This window comes from Oratosquilla oratoria, chromosome 41 (genome assembly GCF_046742065.1).
Source record: "Oratosquilla oratoria isolate Oo_2021 chromosome 41, ASM4674206v1, whole genome shotgun sequence".
In the NCBI taxonomy this organism is placed as follows: Eukaryota; Metazoa; Arthropoda; class Malacostraca; order Stomatopoda; family Squillidae; genus Oratosquilla; species Oratosquilla oratoria.
In genome coordinates, this window is record NC_134817.1 from 34,879,600 (window position 1) to 34,898,267 (window position 18,668).

At 41.1% G+C, this 18,668-nt stretch overlaps 1 protein-coding gene and 1 pseudogene across 1 annotated transcript in view; both read left to right on the forward strand.

Annotated features, from left to right (window-relative positions):
* The window catches only part of LOC143021221 (cyclin-dependent kinase 18-like), a 206,662-nt gene that overhangs the window by 32,909 nt on the left and 155,085 nt on the right, over positions 1 to 18,668 (forward strand). The gene's annotated exons all lie outside the window — the stretch shown is intronic.
* Positions 18,003 to 18,108, forward strand: LOC143021318 (U2 spliceosomal RNA; annotated as a pseudogene).

The window sequence follows — 18,668 nt, forward strand, 5'->3', positions numbered from 1 at the left end:
TTGTACCCTGATTGCGTAACGAGTTTAATACTGCTATTTGTTCTACCGAGTCAAAGGCTTTCTCGTAATCTACAAAAGCTAAACAAAGAGGTATATTGTATTCTGTCGTTTTCTCGATTAGTTGGTTAATCGCCTGCAAATGGTCTAGAGTCGAATATCCGCTCCTAAAGCCTGCCTGTTCTCTCGGTTGGTTTCCATCTAAAACTTGGCTTAGTCTATTTGTAAGGATCTTGGAGAATACTTTATATACATTTGATAGCAAGCTAATCGGTCGATAGTTACTAAGGTCCTTCTGGTCTCTTTTACAAAGCAAAATAACTATAGCATTACACCACGATTCAGGAACGCTTTCCTGACGTAAGCACTGGGTATACAACTGAGCTAGCTTAATATGAACTTCTTTCCCTGCGTCTTTCAACAGATCTATCGATATACCATCTTCCCCAGGTGCTTTTCCTCGTTTTATATTTTTTAGAGCAAATTCTACTTCCTTTGTAATCTCTGGTACAGTACTAACGTCTACAGATGAACTTACTGACTCAACTACGGTCTTCGACGAGTAAAGCTCTTGGTAAAATTATTCCACTTTTTTACCATTCTGTCTCTGCAGTTAATGATTTTTCAATTTCTATCTCTCAAACCTATCATTTGCTGTCTTCCTAAAGCATGTCTGCGCTCGGTCACTTTAATACTTTTACCTTTCCGAATAGTTTCCTCTGTTTCATCCATGTTTTTCTTTCTTTTCTCTAATCTCTGCCTTTTGTTGATAAGCTTATTTAGTTCTACTCTTTCTATTTCGTCTCTCCTGCTTTTAATCTGCATGATCCTTCTTCTTTTAATTAGGTCATTTGTAGCTTTAGAGTATTTGTTTTCTTTAATACTTTTTGTACTTCCTACTTTCTCTGCCGATTCCCTAATGATATTCACTAAATTTAAATTCACATCTTCAGCGGTGCCCTCGTTGGATCTTAGCGCTTCGAATCTATTTTTAATTTCTATCTGAAATTTCTTATTATCCTTAACCTTTACAAGGCTGATTTTGTTTCTTAAAAATAGTTTATTTCTCTCGGCTCTAAAATTAAATTTAGCTGTGCAACCTACCATTCTATGATCGTTACCTATGTTGACTTTATTTATGACCAACATTGCTAACGCTCTTGCTCCCATCTCCTAATATGAAGTCTACTTCGTTCTTTGTTGTTCCATTTAGACTTCTCCAGGTCCATTTGCGACCTACACGCTTTTGGAAGAAGGTGTTCATTATCCTCATGTTGGAGTTCTCTGCAACTAACATCTCGCCTCTGTCATTTCTTTCACCTACTCCAAACTTCCCAATGCACGACTCGTCTCCCATCTTCTTCCCCACTTTAGCATTAAAGTCGCATATTACCAACGTGTACTTACTTTTTTATTGATCCATTACCTGACTTAAATCATCGTAGAAGGACTCCATTTCATCGTCTGAACTCTATAAAGTTGGTGTATAAACCTGAACTATCTTTAGAGTGTACCTTTTACACAGCCTAACCACAATCCAAGCTACCCTGTCTGATAAACTACTGAACTTGACTACGTTACCGGCAACCTCTCGGTTTATCAAGAATCCTACTCCAATAGATGTTTCTTTGTCCTTAACTCTATAGTAGTACAGGTGGTGACCATTAATTGTATCAGCTTTTCTTCCACTCTTCGGACTTCGCTCAGTCCTACGATGTCCAACTTGATGTTCTCTAGTTCTTCCATTAGATTCTCCAGCCTGTGGTCTTCTGAGAGAGTTCTTACGTTGTAGGTATAGATCTTCATTGCCTCGTGTGCTTGCGGGCAGTGTGCCACCGAATATATACTGTATATATATATATATATATATATATATATATATATATATATATTTATATATATGTAAATATATATATATATATATTGTGTGTGTGTGTGTTTATGCATGTAAACATGGGAGAAGGATCGAGATGAATTTTGTTTCCGCTTCGTAAGTATTGGAAGGGCCGTTTTCTTTGAATGCGCAAGCCACATCAAGGACCTGCTCAACAACTCTCAGCGAAAACGAACTTTTTAGATTATATCGATCAACGGCTCTACCCGGTGGCACACAATTATTTTATTCAGGCTGTCGGATGGTTATTTTATTGAGCTACACGTGCCCCACTTTGATATCGAAGGGTGGGAGAAGGCATTAATTATTTGAAATTACGTGTTCAAGTCTACCGCGACGTCATGTCGCTTTCTGTGTTTGAATACGTCCTGCCTGACTGTACTGCATTTGTGTCCAAACTTGTAAATTTGTGCTGCACCCATGAAAATGAAGCATATGTGTTCTAATTCCTGTTGGTCGGGAGAGTGCAGAGGCGATATGTTGTTATTGTGTTAGTCGCCATTTGCTTGCACGTGTGGATTCAACCGTTCTCCTCCCAGAGGCACGCGTTGACCTTTTGGGATGTTTACATCCTAATTATGAATTTATTATTTTTTCTCGTGTGGGACACTAGCTTCTTTATAAGCTTATCCTTTGAAGTGTATGAATAGTTTATGGGTGGTGTTTTTATAATTATGTATTATTGTTTGAATTGTGTTTAATACCGGGTGGCGTGGGAATATTAACAAAATCATTTAGTATTGGTGTACCTTCTTAGTGGCCCAAATAAAGACGTTCGTCTGCATGTCAAACTTTTCACTAGGGAGACGGTCCCGACCCAAACGACTGAATAAAATCGCCTGACAGTTTCCATAAGAAAGGTAATTTTTTTCATAACAGGAATATTTATAATAACGGTCACGTTTCATCCAGAAGATGAATCACCGGACATTCTCATCCTCGGTAGGTTAGCTTTTGTAATTGCTTCCAAGAAACGGCGTTCGACACATCGAAAAATGACACATGATTGGCTGCCAGTCTGTTAGTATTCATTGACAGTAATTATATTACATTACTGCACAATTCGTATAGGTAGTTGCCAGTACGATTATTTCACAGCATTAGTATTGTCGGTAATTATTTTGGTAGATTTATATATATATAGTTTCAGTCACCGTTTCATATTCAAAATGCATTGGTAATACATTGATAATAATAATTGTTATAAGAATGATAATATTAATAATCGATAATGAAACTGAAAGGTATGTAAGAAGATGAAGGAAGAATGATTGCGAGAGATGAATAGAGATTGTGAAGGAACGAAAATTTGAAACTGAAACTCCACTGCAGGATCGCCGTTCTGTCTCCTTGGGGACGGTACAGCCTCTGTACCCCGGAGTGGGGTAGAGGACAGGTGATGAGGTAGAAGGAATAAACAAACTTTTTTTTCTATGTCTTGGTGTTACTCCACCCGTTGATGCTACGTGTGTGGTGTGTGTGTGGGGGGGGGGGGGCTCCGTCTCATCTCGGTTACCTCCCTTGCAAGGGGGAGGATCGTGGGAGTAATATGATATGACCACGCCATTTAGCCACAAGTAGATACTATGCCACGTCATTTAGCTTACGCTCTAAGTGAAAATGCTCTCTCTCTCTCTCTCTCTCTCTCTCTCTCTCTCTCTCTCTCTCTCTCTCTCTCTCTCTCTCTCTCTGTGCGTGTGTGTGTTTTATATTGATGACTGTGTTGATGAGAATTATTCGTGCATGAGTGACCTTGAATTGGAAGCTTACTCAGTCATTGCTACTGGAACTTTTTCTCAGTTGTCTTACGATGTTACATACACGTGCATGCATAAACACCTAAGCAAGATGCTGTAATGATTATAATTTATTTTATATTATTTGTTTTTGTTTTGTTATCATTTGTCTGTCTGATTTTCATTTATTATTAGTTATGTCAATATATTATTATTTACTATTTACCTGTTTGTTTATTATTTAACTATACCTATGCATTTATTTATGTATTTTATTTGTTATTTACATTATTATAGTTTTTATTTATTTCATTATGATTTTTTTCGCATCCGACCTAGATATGGACCAAAAGGTCTACTATCGGCATGCTCCGCCTTTGTAATCCTTTGTAGTTAATGAATGGAATAAACTTCCTGCACAGGTAGTGCAATATAGTTCAGTTCGAAGCTTTAAGAATCATTTAGATAAACACCTAAGCAAGATGCTGTAATGATTATAGTTTATTTTATATTATTTGTTTTTGTTTTATCATTTGTCTGTCTGATTTTCATTTATTATTAGTTATATGTCAATTTATTATTATTTACTATTTACCTGTTTGTTTATTATTTAACTATACCTATGCATTTATTTATGTACTTTATTTATTTACATTATTGTAGTTTTTATTTATTAGTTTATTATTATGATTTTTTCGCATCCGACCTAGATATGGACCAAAAGGTCTCCTGTCGGCATGCTCCGCCTTTGTAATCCTTTGTAAAATATATATATATATATATATATATATATATATATATATACACGTGTGGGTGTTTTTTATGGGAATAAACTCGGCGAAGGATTTAATCGAGATTAGCTTGAGATTATATTTTCCAATAGTCTCACTGCAAAATCCTCCTCAGTGACGTCAGTTACCACTGGGAATGATCATTTCATTTGCTGTTTTTACAAAGGGTGTTAAAACTTCCATAAATATTTGTATTTTGTCAGATTAATATTATAGTTTGAAGGACAGTACTTATATACAGTTATAGGTGAAAAATGGCTTCCAAAGTTCTAATTTTTTATTATTTATTTTTCAGGTAAGCAAGCAATTTTGTACGAAAATGCTGAGTTGTAAGGTAAGATATTTTAAGGCCATATTGGGGACCTGAAAAGGGCTTTTGATTAATTATTCCCCTGGAAATTATAGGTAGAGTGGAGAGCTGACCAGCCTCTTGTCGAAATGGGATGAAGCTTCTTGACGTAACCGAATTGGGAGTACCACGGTCGCTATAGGTTATAAAAGAGTTTGAATGAGTGTTGTAGAGTGCCTACTTAAAAGAAAAAGTAACCATGTGGATAGCGGGTCGAACTCATGAGTGGATGGTCGTGAGTTCGATTCCCGGGAGCCGTTGCGGGCTATGTCGCGTTGGTTCCCGACAGCCCCTGGCCAGGCAGGGAGGCAACCCAACATCAGCCTAAAAAGCAGCGGCTTGCCGCAACTGACAGGGCCTTGTGGGAGTGGAATGGTGAGTTTTCTTTCGCAAAGGAAATTTGTTGCTAACATATATGACAACACTCCAACCAATCATTTGAATCTGAAAATGATTAGATGGATATGGAGTAACCAAAAATGGATAGGAACGAAAGAATAAGGTCATACGATGAGAAGAGAAGGGTCTTAATTGAGCCCTATTCACACTAGCTGTTTGAACCGCGCGGAAACCGCGGCGGTTCCGTATCAGCCATCTGTTGGGGGCATACGCCAGGGAGCGCATTGCTTCACTCATGCTGGCGCCAGTCCCCACGGTCTCTCGGAGCAATTTTTAAGGTTGTGTGAACGCCTCCATTGACTTACATTGTAATTGAACCGCCGCGGTCCTGAGAGCTAGTGTGAACAAAACCTTACGTGGAGAGAAGAGTGAAGGAAATGGAAGTGGAGGGGAAGAGAGGGAGTGGAAGACTGAAGTGGAGGGGAAGAGAGGGAGTGGAAGACTGAAGTGGAGGGGAAGAGAGGGAGTGGAAGACTGAAGTGGAGGGGAAGAGAGGGAGTGGAAGGCTGAAGTGGAGGGGAAGAGAGGGAATGGAAGACTGAAGTGGAGGGGAGGACCAAAGTGGAGGTGGATGGATTGCGTCAGGGAGGATTTGAGAGAAAATAGCTGAAGCGGAGGAAGATGTTCATGACCGGACTAGGTGGAAGAGAGCTGTCGGAAACCTAGACCCCACGTAGGAGTGGGAAGAGAGGAAGGGAAAGAATAAAGGTGTAAATTGCATCCCAGGTTTCTCTGACCCTCTGAAATCAATAATGTCATTATTATTATTATTATTATTATTATTATTATTATTATTATTATGATTAATAATAATATCATTAATATAATTATTATTATTGTTGTTGTTGTTGAAGCGGCCTTACTGTGGATGCACTGTGTCCTGCTACACTGCTTCTGACTCGGGGCAGTGGGCGGGATACAGGGACGACCCGTCATCCATGAGGAGCTAAGAGGAGAGGAAGGAAAGGGTGGTGGAGGGGAGTGGAATGGGTGGGATTATCTAAGTGACTACCTTCCTTATTAGGGGGAAAAACCTCTTGGTATATATAATAGAATTTATTGTCAGTGTTCTTATGCGTGATTTTGTAGGCTTGTACTCTGCATTGTATAGTTTTTGTTGAGAGAAATACGTCCGTTTATATTCGGTGGAAATGCGGTCCCGGTCTGAACGGATCCTTGATCGACCGAGACCCTCCTTGCTCTGTGTTCCTATTCCTAAGCATCAGTGGTTAGAGCAGCGGTTCTTAACCTTTTTTGACTCCATTTCCGCCTTTCATGAATTCTCAACATTCATGCGATTGCACATCAATTGTCTCAAATCCCTGCCCCCCCAAAAAAAAAATATATATATATATAATCATGATAATAATTGTGATAAAAAATAATGTAGAGAAATCCTTTGCTTTATTACAAAGTTGACAACTATGATTATCTTGTATTCGATAGATTTTTTTTTCTTCTGCCACGACAGTGATGATTTTTTTAATATTCAGATTGCTCACATTATATAGAAATGTACAATTTGTAACAGAAGACCATGCCCCTTCCGCCTAAATTCTTGTCATGGCCATGAATAAAATCGCCTGGCGACAGCAAGATGTAAGAAGTCGCCCTTGGCAGCGCTGAAGAAGTGTTGAACAAAGATAGACTGATACGTGTGAGAAAGAGAGAGAATATAATTTAAAAAATATGTAGATATTTATACATGGTCCGAGTTTAGAAACTGGGTTTTTTGCCCTACGCATCCGGTATGCCTTTTGCCTCCACGAGACAAAAGCTGATCCTATTTCGGTCTGGAAAAGAAAAGGTGAACTCTCGTCTCGTATTCACTTGGATTTTGCAGCAGCAGGAACGAAATAAAGTAACTTGGTCGAGGCTTTTGACCTGACCAAATCGAGTCGCGGCGAGGGTGGGATGAGGGAGCTTTTATTCTGTTTAACCTCGGAAATCCCCATCAGGAGGCTAGGATGGTACCCCTTACAGAGGACTTTGTAACGTGGAATTTAATTAACCATGCCCTTGGTCCAACTCGCTGGCGGCAGAGTTCGAACTGCCGTCACCTCGACCTCTGTCGCAGGTAGCGACGCTCTAACTCGCTCGGCCATGTTGAATTTACCGTGGACAGTAATCAACGCCCATTGGGGATAATTTAATCTTCTTTGGGAGTCGTTAACTTGAAGGGATAGTCTTCGTGGAGTTAGGGAGTTTAGGCGCGATTATTTCCTTCAAACGTTGTTGAAACTGTTATACGAATTGGAATGCTAGTGCCCTTCCTGGTCCTCATGAATGTCTTGCCGAAACGTTTCACGACAACGTTTGGACATAGATTTTTTGTTCTCTCGTTAACGCGTGGATCGACGTCAAATCTGTCACGACAGACTGACATTGTATTTCGTCGCGGAGAAGGTGGTAAATGGATGGACTCGAACACTTGGGTGTGCAACTGATTACCACAAAGCAAGGGCGTTACCGTTGTACCACACTTGATCGTATAAAAGGAACGATCCGGAGCTTGACCTGGCCTCCCCAATGACATTTGCATGGTACAGTATGTAATCTTAATTTCATCAAGTCTTTATTTAGGGGAGCCATCCGACAAGTGTGTGCAGTTACGACAAATAGTTGGTAATTATATATTTAATGTAGCGAGTACCAGAAACGAGGGATAGAAGAACATAAGAATGGAGAGGAGACTGCAAGAGACCATAAGGCCTACACTAGACAGTTCCATGTCCATTACCACCTATCATTTTTCTGAATAGCGATTATTTTCAGGCACAAGAGATTGCTACGTCATTCTGGTCCGTAGGGGTGTCACTGTCTGTGTATTGATTGGATAAAACGTATGCAGTTAATACCCAGCATGGGTCATATCGAATGGGTAATCACTGGATTGAGTGTTAGTAACTTCCTGTGGAGTCCGAGATCAATACTGGTTCAGGAACACTTCGGGGGAGCTCGTGTTGCATGCGGGCTTCGCATCAACATCGGGAGCGCCGCGGGTCGAGCCCATTTTGGCCAGGGAATCTGAGAGACGGGGGTCAAAATTTCGACATTTATTCGACTCAAGGGCGGGGCGCTTCCGAGAGCATCATCGACGTCGAGTTGATTTTTTTTTTCCTCGAAATTTTTACAAGCCTCAGTCGCGGGTATTGTGGAAGGGGAATGGGGAGGGGACATGTGGACTGGGTGCGGTGAAACCTCGGGTTGAGTGGATGGAACATACGAGAAGTTGAAGCCAGGGTGACTAAGGGTGTTTACACCAATGATCGCATTGGAAGAGGGAGTGTGGAAGATACGAGAAGTTTAAGCCAGGGTGATAGTATTCTCAAGCAAGGATAACTTCGTTTTCTGAAAGCGCCATTCTTGCCGCTGTATCTGGTATGTGACCAAAGACCCGTTGGATAATCCGTGGACACTTTTAACCTTTTGCTCGGAGTGAGAGGCGTTTTCTCTTTAGTTCGTCCCATGGCGTTTCTCTTTAGCAGAAGGAACGTGGTTTGCCTATCTAAGTTAACATCATAAGAATGGAGGAGGCTGCAAGAGACCATAAGGCCTACACTAGGCAGTCCCATATCCCTTACCTATCATCCGTATTCACAAAGTTATTTGATCTTTTAAAACAACCTATTATTTCAGAGATCACGTTGTTACTAAGTCTATTCCATTCGTTAAATTTGCTTCTGCCGGATCTTCAGAAGTTGCCTTCGTCAGTAGCGATAGCCAACGTAGCAGGTCTGGGATGCTACAGGGCAGTGGTTTTTGAATCTGGGGGCCACGGGGGCCTCAAGCGGTCATGGCCTGTTGCTACGAAATATACATTTCTATATAATATGAGGAATCTGATTATGAAAAAATATATAAAGTATACACCGAATATTATGATTGTCAACGTTGTATTAAAGCAAAGGGTCTCGTAAACCTTTATTGTTATTATGATTATTATTATTATTATTATTACTTATTTTTTGTGGGATGGGATTTGAAAAAATGGAGCCACAGTAACGTTGAGAATTCGTGAAGGGGGGAATGGAGTGAAAAATGTTGAAAAGCACTGTTATAGGGAGATGGCCGTTGTACAGCTGCCTACACTTATAGCTATTCCAGCTGCTTGTGTATCTTAGGGAAGTGTGGGCATGTCGTTATGTCGTAGATTTGTTAGGTCTTGATTTTCTTTTAATGATCTTCTAGGCCATCGGGTTGACTTGGACACAAAGTTATTGAAGCCAAAAATAAACAAATGAATAAATAAATTAATTAATTAATTAATTTAAAATTAGTAGATAATAATTTTATAATTTTTATTGGTATGAACATCTGAGAAAGGGTTGCATTGTTTGTATCGAGATCAGAACATTTCATTGTATAGCGACAGCAGAGGCGTATGTTTTCCAGTGTATTTTGAATTTATCCATAATACATTGACTGAGTAAATGTGAGATGTTAGAAGGGAAAGATTTGCATCATTAAAGACGTGTTGGTGGTGTGGATGTAGAGAAAATGGGAGTTGGGAGCATTGAAAGGCTAAGGGTCACATGCTTAAACCTAAAGCCGTGGGAGGATGGAGGGGGGCAGACAACACGTCAGCAATTATGGACCTTATGCCAAGGGAATATAAGACCGATATTTGTGGTGTATGGATGTCGGGCTCCACAGTGTTGTTTAAAATACGACAGAATCCTCCGCCGGAGTGACCTGAAGTTTGTAGTTTACTAGTAAACTTCGAGAAGTTTGGAGGTCGGAAGAAAATGGCTACGGAAGGAGTGACGTTTGTGTTGGGCAAGATTAAAAGTATAAGCGTTTCATAAGGCAGTGGTGTCGTTAGCATATACACGTGAACAATGAAAGTGATTCAGTGACAGCGAGCGAGCGAACAGTAGAACTGTGATTTCAAAAGAAACAGACATCAAAAAATGGGAGCGAGTGAGTGACAAAGCGACGCCGGAGCAGAGTACGTAAGTGAAACCGTTGGCCGCGCGGGAAAAACAAAAACACTGCAGCCAGCACTGCATTGCCAGAAAACACCGGAAGTCGAATCACTCACAATTAACGTGATTTGCGGCGCTGACAGGCGTCCTGTAGTTTGTTGTTTGCTTTAGAACAAGTTTTATGTAGTTTGTAGTGTGTGGAAAGGACCGTCGGGATAGGTTGAAAATTTATGCTCGCCTACTACACCATCCATTGCCGGTGTCACACTATGCGGCCAAATGGGTTCAATTAGCTTAATAAAATCACCTGGCAATAGCACTTTACATAACGACCACCATCTCCCCCTTCGTTAAAATACTCTCATAACCTTTCCAGTCTAATGACTCATAAGAGAGACTTTGCTCTAGCCAACAAGCCCCAACGGCTTTTTGCAGGCCTGCCCAAGCACAAAATGATCTACCTTGGTCGCAGCTAATTGTCTCATGGTGTGATCTTCGCACCTCACATTATCGCACGCCAGTGTTAGATATAGTTTAAGTAACTGGCGTGGTTGTGAGTGTGTGTGGGGCGATTTCAAAGTATGAAACGTGGATGATGTGTACAGGACTTTGCATACTCGTTACTTACCCCGGGTGTCATATTTGCAGACTCTTCAAGAGATCAATTGCCCATCATTTAGTTAACGAGAAGGTCCGTGTGCACATTATGTCAGTGAGTGTTTGTTCTACCGTGACGTACATGGTCGTTTTCGTCGTTTGTACTCGCGTGTAGTCAAGTTGGATGTCGCGTGAATGTCACGCATGCGTGCATAAACACACACACACACACACACACACACACACACACACACAGTACGGGAAGAAAATGTATGTGTTTGGAGACGTCTTTCAAATGTAATGTAGTATAAGGTAACACTATGTTGTCACGGTGTAGTTTGTACAAAGTGCAGTAGAGAGCATTAACTAGAATAAAAACTTCTTATTGAGGCGATTCACCCCTATTGTCGACGGCAAGACGATATAAAGTTCGATATTAAGCACAAATTAATAAAAGGTAGACAGTTTGACTTCTCGCAGAGCGTCTCAGTGTAGTCGTCGATCATAGCCGTTGACCGATTTTTGGATGACACTATCTTTCGCGTTCTCAAAGACACCTGTACTAAGGGTACTCGTTTCACGCAAATTTGTTTGTATGCAAGTTTTGTTTTCTTTGTTTAGAATCGCTACTGCGTTTGCAGATGGAAAGCAAGGGCAAAATATCATCAAATATTTTTGTGTGGATTTATTTTCGTGTCGTGGATGTGACTGTTGCAGTCGGGCCGCTTTTGTCGTCCGTGTTTGTCATTATGCTCCGCGTCAGGGGTATTGTCGGAAAGAAGCTTGTTGATATTATCAACAGGGTTATATTTAGTGTCTTCGCTGGGTATATTTCTGTGTTGGTGGAAAGGTTAGAATTGGTTGTGTAATGTTGTCAGTTACCTGGCGAAAGACGGGAACCTGGATAATGTGATTCTGTTTTTTTATCGTGCATGTTTGGCAGGTGTTACTATAGACTGGGGCTGAAATAACGCATTGTCATGGTCGCAGTTACACATCTTGAAGATAATAGGGCTTGCGTTGTGTAATTAATTTAACCCCATCCACTCCGGGTGTTGTCCATTTATTCTGGCTGGCTATGAGCTGTGCTAATTTCCGCGGCAACTCTACGGCAGTGAACCTTGCCCATACCGGTGGCTGGGACTCGTTTTTTGTTGTGGCGGCTGGTAGGGTGTATTTTTTATTCCGGATACCGTCATGCGGTGTTTCATGTCCGTGGCACCCTGTCAATAAGGAAGAAATCACAGCCCGTCACGGTTAAGCGTAATTTGTCATTACCCCGTGCTGCGTTCCAGTGAAAAATGTTATGAACAAAATTGGGTAAACGCATCACAGGCACTGTTGCGACGCTGTGCGATCGGACTGTTGTTGTCAGCGTTGGCAGCCCACGACTGCTGTCCTCCGATGCAGCAACTGGCAACAAAGCCTCTAGTTCCCACTTGACCGTCAGGGATAAACAGTTGACAAGGCCCCTTCTCATGTGTTGGGAGTGCCCTGCCAAGGTTTGAAGCATTTCATGTTGTCAGAGGGCGGGGTGGGGTCTGTTGGAAGATGCTTTGTTTGCGTGTGCCAACCAGCAGGGCGGGCGAGGGGTGATGGTACCCCGATGTCAGGTCTGCTGAGCATTAAAGGGACACTGAGATCTTGCAGCGAGCGTGGCGGTGTCTGGCAACCCCCTTCCCACCTCACCCCCACCCCACCCCTTTCCCCCGACGGCCCACGCTTGCTGGTCTTGCCGTCGAGCGTTCGTGGCGTCTGGAGCATGGTTTCGTCGTCGTCCCGAATGCTGCTCCCTAAGATGGGAGTAGAGGGCTGGGGGGAGGGGTAAGAGTAGGTGAGGGAAGGGAAACGGAGCGGCTACACGTAAATATAAATGGACGGTCTGATTAGCTTTGATCTGTCTTTGTAAACGAATGTCACATGTCCCCCTCTCTCCTTCCTCCGTCTCACCCGTAGGCACCCTCTCGGGGGTAACAAATGGGTTGTAGAAGGAATTACAGCCCCGTCAACTGGAATCTCGGTTGGGAAGGCGGGAGGGGGGAGTGGGGGCGGAGGGAGGGGGGCAGGTCAGGTCGCTCCTGGAGTCCGATGGGGCCCTCCATGTCAGTCAATCGAGGGAGAAGTAGGGTGTGATTGTCCGCAGAACATTGACAGCATGCTGACAGTTCAAATCAGTCCGTCTGCTTTTCAGATCGTCACCCTGGCTTGTGTTGCTGCTGCCTTTGTGTCGCGCAAACAAGGCTGCTATTGGGGGGTGAAGGGATAAAGGGGGGGATGCGTGTGTATAAGTTGGAGAACATAATAAAATTGTCTATATTTATAGTGGGCATCTGATTGCGACAGCGGCAATAGACGGAGTTTGAGATAGGAACGGCAAGGAGGCAAAATAGGGAGAAGAGAGGAGGGGTGGGTGGGGTGTGAAGGCGGTCTGTCAATACGCGGGCAGCAGGCGAGGGGAGGGCGGACGGGCAGCCAGAGAGCCGAGTCAGTGGAGTGCGAGACTTTGAGAAGTGAGTTTGGGTGCTGCTTTCGTCGACAGCGTGTACGCAAAGCGCTGTCGCCTTCCAGTGTTCCGTGTTCCCATTTCGGCATTTCCGCAGACCCGTTTCACGTGTCCTTGTCGTTGATCGCGTGCCTACGCTCTCGTTCGTGTGTGCGTGGAATACGCAGCAGGTGAGAACCTAGGCAGTGGTACTTGTGAGAAGCGCCTTCGCTAGTGCAAGGACAGACCAGGCCAGGCGCTGCGGAGGTGTTAGTCGTGGGACAACACAGGATCCAGTGAGGTGGAGTAACAACTCCTAACAGGCCTGGGTCTTGTAACGTCTTAACATCTTGCACTACCTTGCCCTAATGCTCCAGCAGTAGGCGTAGAGGGGGAAATAGGCGTGCGCGAGGTGTACTACGGGAGTTGTCATGTGGTAGCTACGAGTGCCAAAGTCTTCCTAGGCCTCCTTCAGGATATTGTCACCGTAAGAATACTCCCGAGTAACACCTTCAGCCATGTCTGCTGAGAGTTTTACAACACCAGTGCCAAAGTGGCATCGTAGCAGGACAAATGGCACAGCTGGCTCTAGTGTGTGTAGTTGCAGATCCCGTCTGGATTGCACTATAATTCATGGATCCATGCAACATAATTGAGTTAAACCATGGAGGTCTATGGCTGTATTACTGAAGGGATTAATGCAGTTTGCCAGCATTCACAAACCCTTAGTGCCAATATGTGTGTGTTTGATCACGGAGCCTGTCATTTATTATTTTTTTCTATTTATTAATTTATTTTTGTATTTGACATGGAAATCTAAGTGCCATTGTATTGGGCACCAGATTCTGTATCTCATGGTTGTAGGATGTTAATATGGTTGCGTTGTTATTTTGTTAGTGTATACCATGGGCTGAGCATTGTTGTTATGTCTCAAGACGAAACAAAAACTCGGGCGTTTTTGTCATTGGTGCCTTGTGAGTAACAAGTTCTTGTGGATTGTGGCACCAGACAAACGACACCGCCCTATCGTGGTGCCAGTTCCCAGTCCAGAGCCTGACGACAAAACTTGTTTCCATAAACAGAAGGTGTTATGTGCCCTTGCTGGGCGCAGAGGGATTTACCACATGTGATGTGCACAGAGGTTGGGGCTAACCTCCTCGTCACGGTAATGAGAATGCATTTGTCGGTAAAAAAGTATTAGTTATAAAATTCTTTATAAAAAGAGAGGAAAAATACATCTAAAGATGCACTACACCTACCGTGGCGGACTCTCGGGTTGTACGTACGAACAAACTACATGAACGTGCATTGAACACGAACGAAACTATCTTTATTGAACGTGGAAGCTTTTGAACATAAAATCATGGATGCTGATAGTGACTACTACCTTCTCTGTCTTCATTCTTTGTTGCAATGACGTCATGTCGACCGTGTCCGCACGGTCTCGGTGCGCCAATTTGGGTGTTGTTGAGGTGGTTAAGACGCATAAGGATGTGATTTATTGCAAATGGTACCCACTTAGAGATGATGTGTATGTTTCCAGTGTTTTGATCTGCAGTTCCACATCGTCTTTGTGCGGATTTAACCCCAGAGCAGGAAGAGATACGTTCTTTTAAGTTGATGTCTATCGTTACGTGCAGAAAACAGTGTATAGTGTTTGCATAGCAACAAAACATGCACTCGTTCAAGTTGCAGGCAGTTTAGGATTCATTTGTCATCATTTAACCAACACTAACATCAAATCAAAGCTTCGTATTTGTAGACAAATATGTAAAATCTTATGGCTAGAATGCATACATAGGGTGACACTTGTTTACTAAAGGAAATGTGTGGTTGTAGTGTACGTGTGTGTGTGTTTTGTTTACCAGATACACAGGATTAGAGCTATCCTTATGTGAACTTGTTTCTTTCTCTGTTACCTCAGTTTTAAACTCATTTATGTTGTCCACCTGTACTATTTCTTTTTATTTATTCTCCAAATTAATGTATCCATGAAGAAAATGTATTTCTTAACGCCCTTCTAATATTCCATCTTAATAAGTTTCTTGATATGCCCTCTTGGTAATGCTTCCTTACGTACTTTGTCAATTGTCCACTCCCTTCACTGTTCGAAAGACATGAATTCTGTCATTTCTGTCTCCTGTTTAGTGTATTGTCAGCTAATGATTCAAAGTGTTGACCTTTGTACTCTCTCTTTCTCTATATCTTCTTTTTGTGACTACACCATTACTGCATATTCCAATCAGGGTTGAGTAAGACTTCCAATAAACCTTTTCATCATATTTTTATCAGTACAGCATAGTGAAATGCCACTTTTATGTTCATCAACAGCTCTCCCATTATTGTACTGATAACCAAGAATCCCAGCTTGCTTTCTGCCATTGCATTGATTAATTTCCCATTGTTTAATTCCGTGACAGTCTTCTTATTCATATACACAAAATTTGTAATTTCTTTGCATTGGCTTTTAATTTTCTCGTGGGTTTAATCTTGTTTAGATAACCCAGAAGCAATCTTTACTCATCCTTAGTTTTTACTCTTTTCATGATTTTGGTGTAGGCACCTAATAGGTTAGTGTTGTTGTTTATTCCATTTGTTATGTCATTGGTGTATATTAAGAACATTACAGGTGCCAGTACTGAGCTATACAAGATCCCAGTAGTCACTAACTCAAGTCTGACATCTCATCCATCATTATTGTTTTTATGAGAAATTTTCAGGAAATCATACATTCATTCCAGGCCCTTTCAGTCCTATTTTTTTTTTTTTTTTTCACATGTCTGTGTGGATAGCCCACACAGACATGGACCTACACTGGTACTGTGCATGGTTCACACCATGGCCCACTGCGCTCCGTGGTGCAGTGGGCTATGGTGTGAACCATGCACAGTACCAGTGTAGGTTCGAGTCCTGACCACTTACTTAACTTACCCACAAATGAAAAACTTACACACATTTTTACCAAGGACAGTTTCTTTTTTTCACAAGATAGTAGAGGGTGAGCATTTGCCAGTTCTCAGTCCTCTGTATATGAATAGATGGCAAAGTGCAGTTCAAGGGTGGAATATCAGAATCTTGTAACTGCACCTCTGAGCATAAAAGTGCAGTATTGATCAACTTTACAGATGAGCAATGGAGAGGTTGATTGATTTGTATGACCCTCCCATAATACCACCTTATCTCCATTATCACTATCAAAGAAATACCTGGTAAGATATTACAGAACTTAGTAGTACACTATATTCATCTTGTTCATTTTAGAATGCGAAATTTCCTCTATAAAATCTGTTCTGAAAGTTGATTGGCATTTATAAGTGAATGAGTAGATTTAGGGTGGGGTAGGGGGCATTCCTGCTAATATATACAAAATTTGTGACATGCTGGGAATGAGAAACAGAATTTGTATATCATATAAATTCCATGGGAACACCAGTTGTACAGTATCAAAATAATTGTTGTGGTTTAGAAATTTAAAAGTTATATAATTAAAAAGTATCAGCATCAGTTTCTAAGATTGAATCTGTTTCTAAATAGGTGTGTATGGAGTTAAGTTTTAAATCACATTGCCCAGAATTTTATTGTATTGCAGTTTAAAGACACAAATTAACATCATGCCAAACATTTAAGTTTGGAATTACAATGCCCAGAATTTTATTGTATTACAGTGCAAAGACACAAATTAACACCATGCCAAACATTTGTATTTGTGTGTGTTAGTTTGTTTAACCAATTGTATTTATCTGATTTTTAATATACAGAATTTTAGCTATACTCAAAGGTTCTTGTCTCTGTCTCAGTTGCAGTGTATAGATTTACCTAATTGTAATATACAGCATTGGAGCTATGCTCAAGGGGTCTTGTCTATATTTCCACTTACCCAAGTTTGATTTAGATTCATTTATGTACTCCTGGATCGTTTGTTCTTCAGGTTTCATCCAGAAATGAATGCAACTTTTAAGAAATATATATTTCTTAACATCTTTAAACCTTGAATCTTTTTCATTTTTTTTGTGATACCCTTTCATTCTACATGAACAGATTCCCTCTATTTTACCTGCACCCTTTACAGTTGCAGAGATAGTTATCATATCTTCATTTTGTACAGGAACCACACCACCCCTATGTATTCTAATCAGAGGTAAAGATTGTATGCTTACCTAATTGTAGTACGGTATACAGGAAAGAAACTATAATCGTGGTGGTTTCATCTCTTTATCTGTCTATCGTACCTTGCTTTAAATTTGTATACAATTTAATCTCAGTTTACACATCCATATTGGAAACTATGTTTCTTGATATCCTTCAGGTATATGATCTTTTTCAACATAATCCCATGTCCTCATAGCACTCATCCCAAACCAAGAGATCTAAATGTCCTGGACATTGCAATTATGTCACCTCTTTCAATGATGGCAGATTAGTTTGCCTTTAGTCATTCCCCTGGAAGCTGGATGAAATTTTGTTTGCTACTTTTATTGATATTGAATTTTGTGTGGAGACCACACCACTGCATATTCCAATCTAGGGCAGCATAGGTCTTTTTTTTTATTTTCTTTATCAACTTGTCTGTGAAGTGAAAAAACACTTTTATTGATGCTCATAACCTTGCCAGTATGTTGAGGAACATTATCCAAGATCATTTCTCCCAGATTCTTGTCCTCCTTTGTTGAGTACTTGTCTATTTCCAATACTTCAAATTTCTTTTTGTTCAAGTTCATTTTCCAATGTTACAATCTGCAGTTTTCCCCATCCCTCTCTTTTCTTGTGGTCTGTATCTTGTGCAAACACACTTGTACAACATTTCATACATTCCTTTGTATGAAATACATAACGCTTCTCAGCCTTTTGGCTTAGATCAAACTGTAGTATCTGTTCTTATCAGCTTAATATCTGATATGGTCCCCATGTGGGGCCTATGATATTAGGCTACCCCCCATGTAGGGGGAAAAAGCCTTTTGTATATGTACGTAACAGGTGCCAGCATCAGTCCTTGTGGGGCTGTGCTGGTTATTGCCCTCCACCCCAGCATCTTATCTTTTACTACAATTCCATTTTTTTTTAAGCAAATCATTCATTCAATTTGATAGCTTTCCCCCAGGTTCTTTAGTATCTATTAAAATGGAAGGTAAAAGTCAAAATGTAATGATTGGGGGTTGATTCAGAAATGTAGAATTTAGATAAATATGTGAGTATTAAATGATAAATTCCATTTTCTATTCATACTGGAGCTATGGGAAGAGGATGTGGGAGAAAGTATGAAAAAAGGAGAAAAACACGTAATAAAACTGCCTAAGATAGAGGTCTTGAAAAGACGGAACTAATAGGAAAGCAGTGAGACCATGGGTACTGAAGGAGTGTGTAAAGGAACTGAGGTAACCAGTTGATGTAATAGATATAGAATAATGTAAGAGAAAGTCCCTTCCAAGTGGAAAATAGCAGTTCACACATATTAAAATTGGAGACAGTACCCACTCATCCACAGGCTACTGTCATTC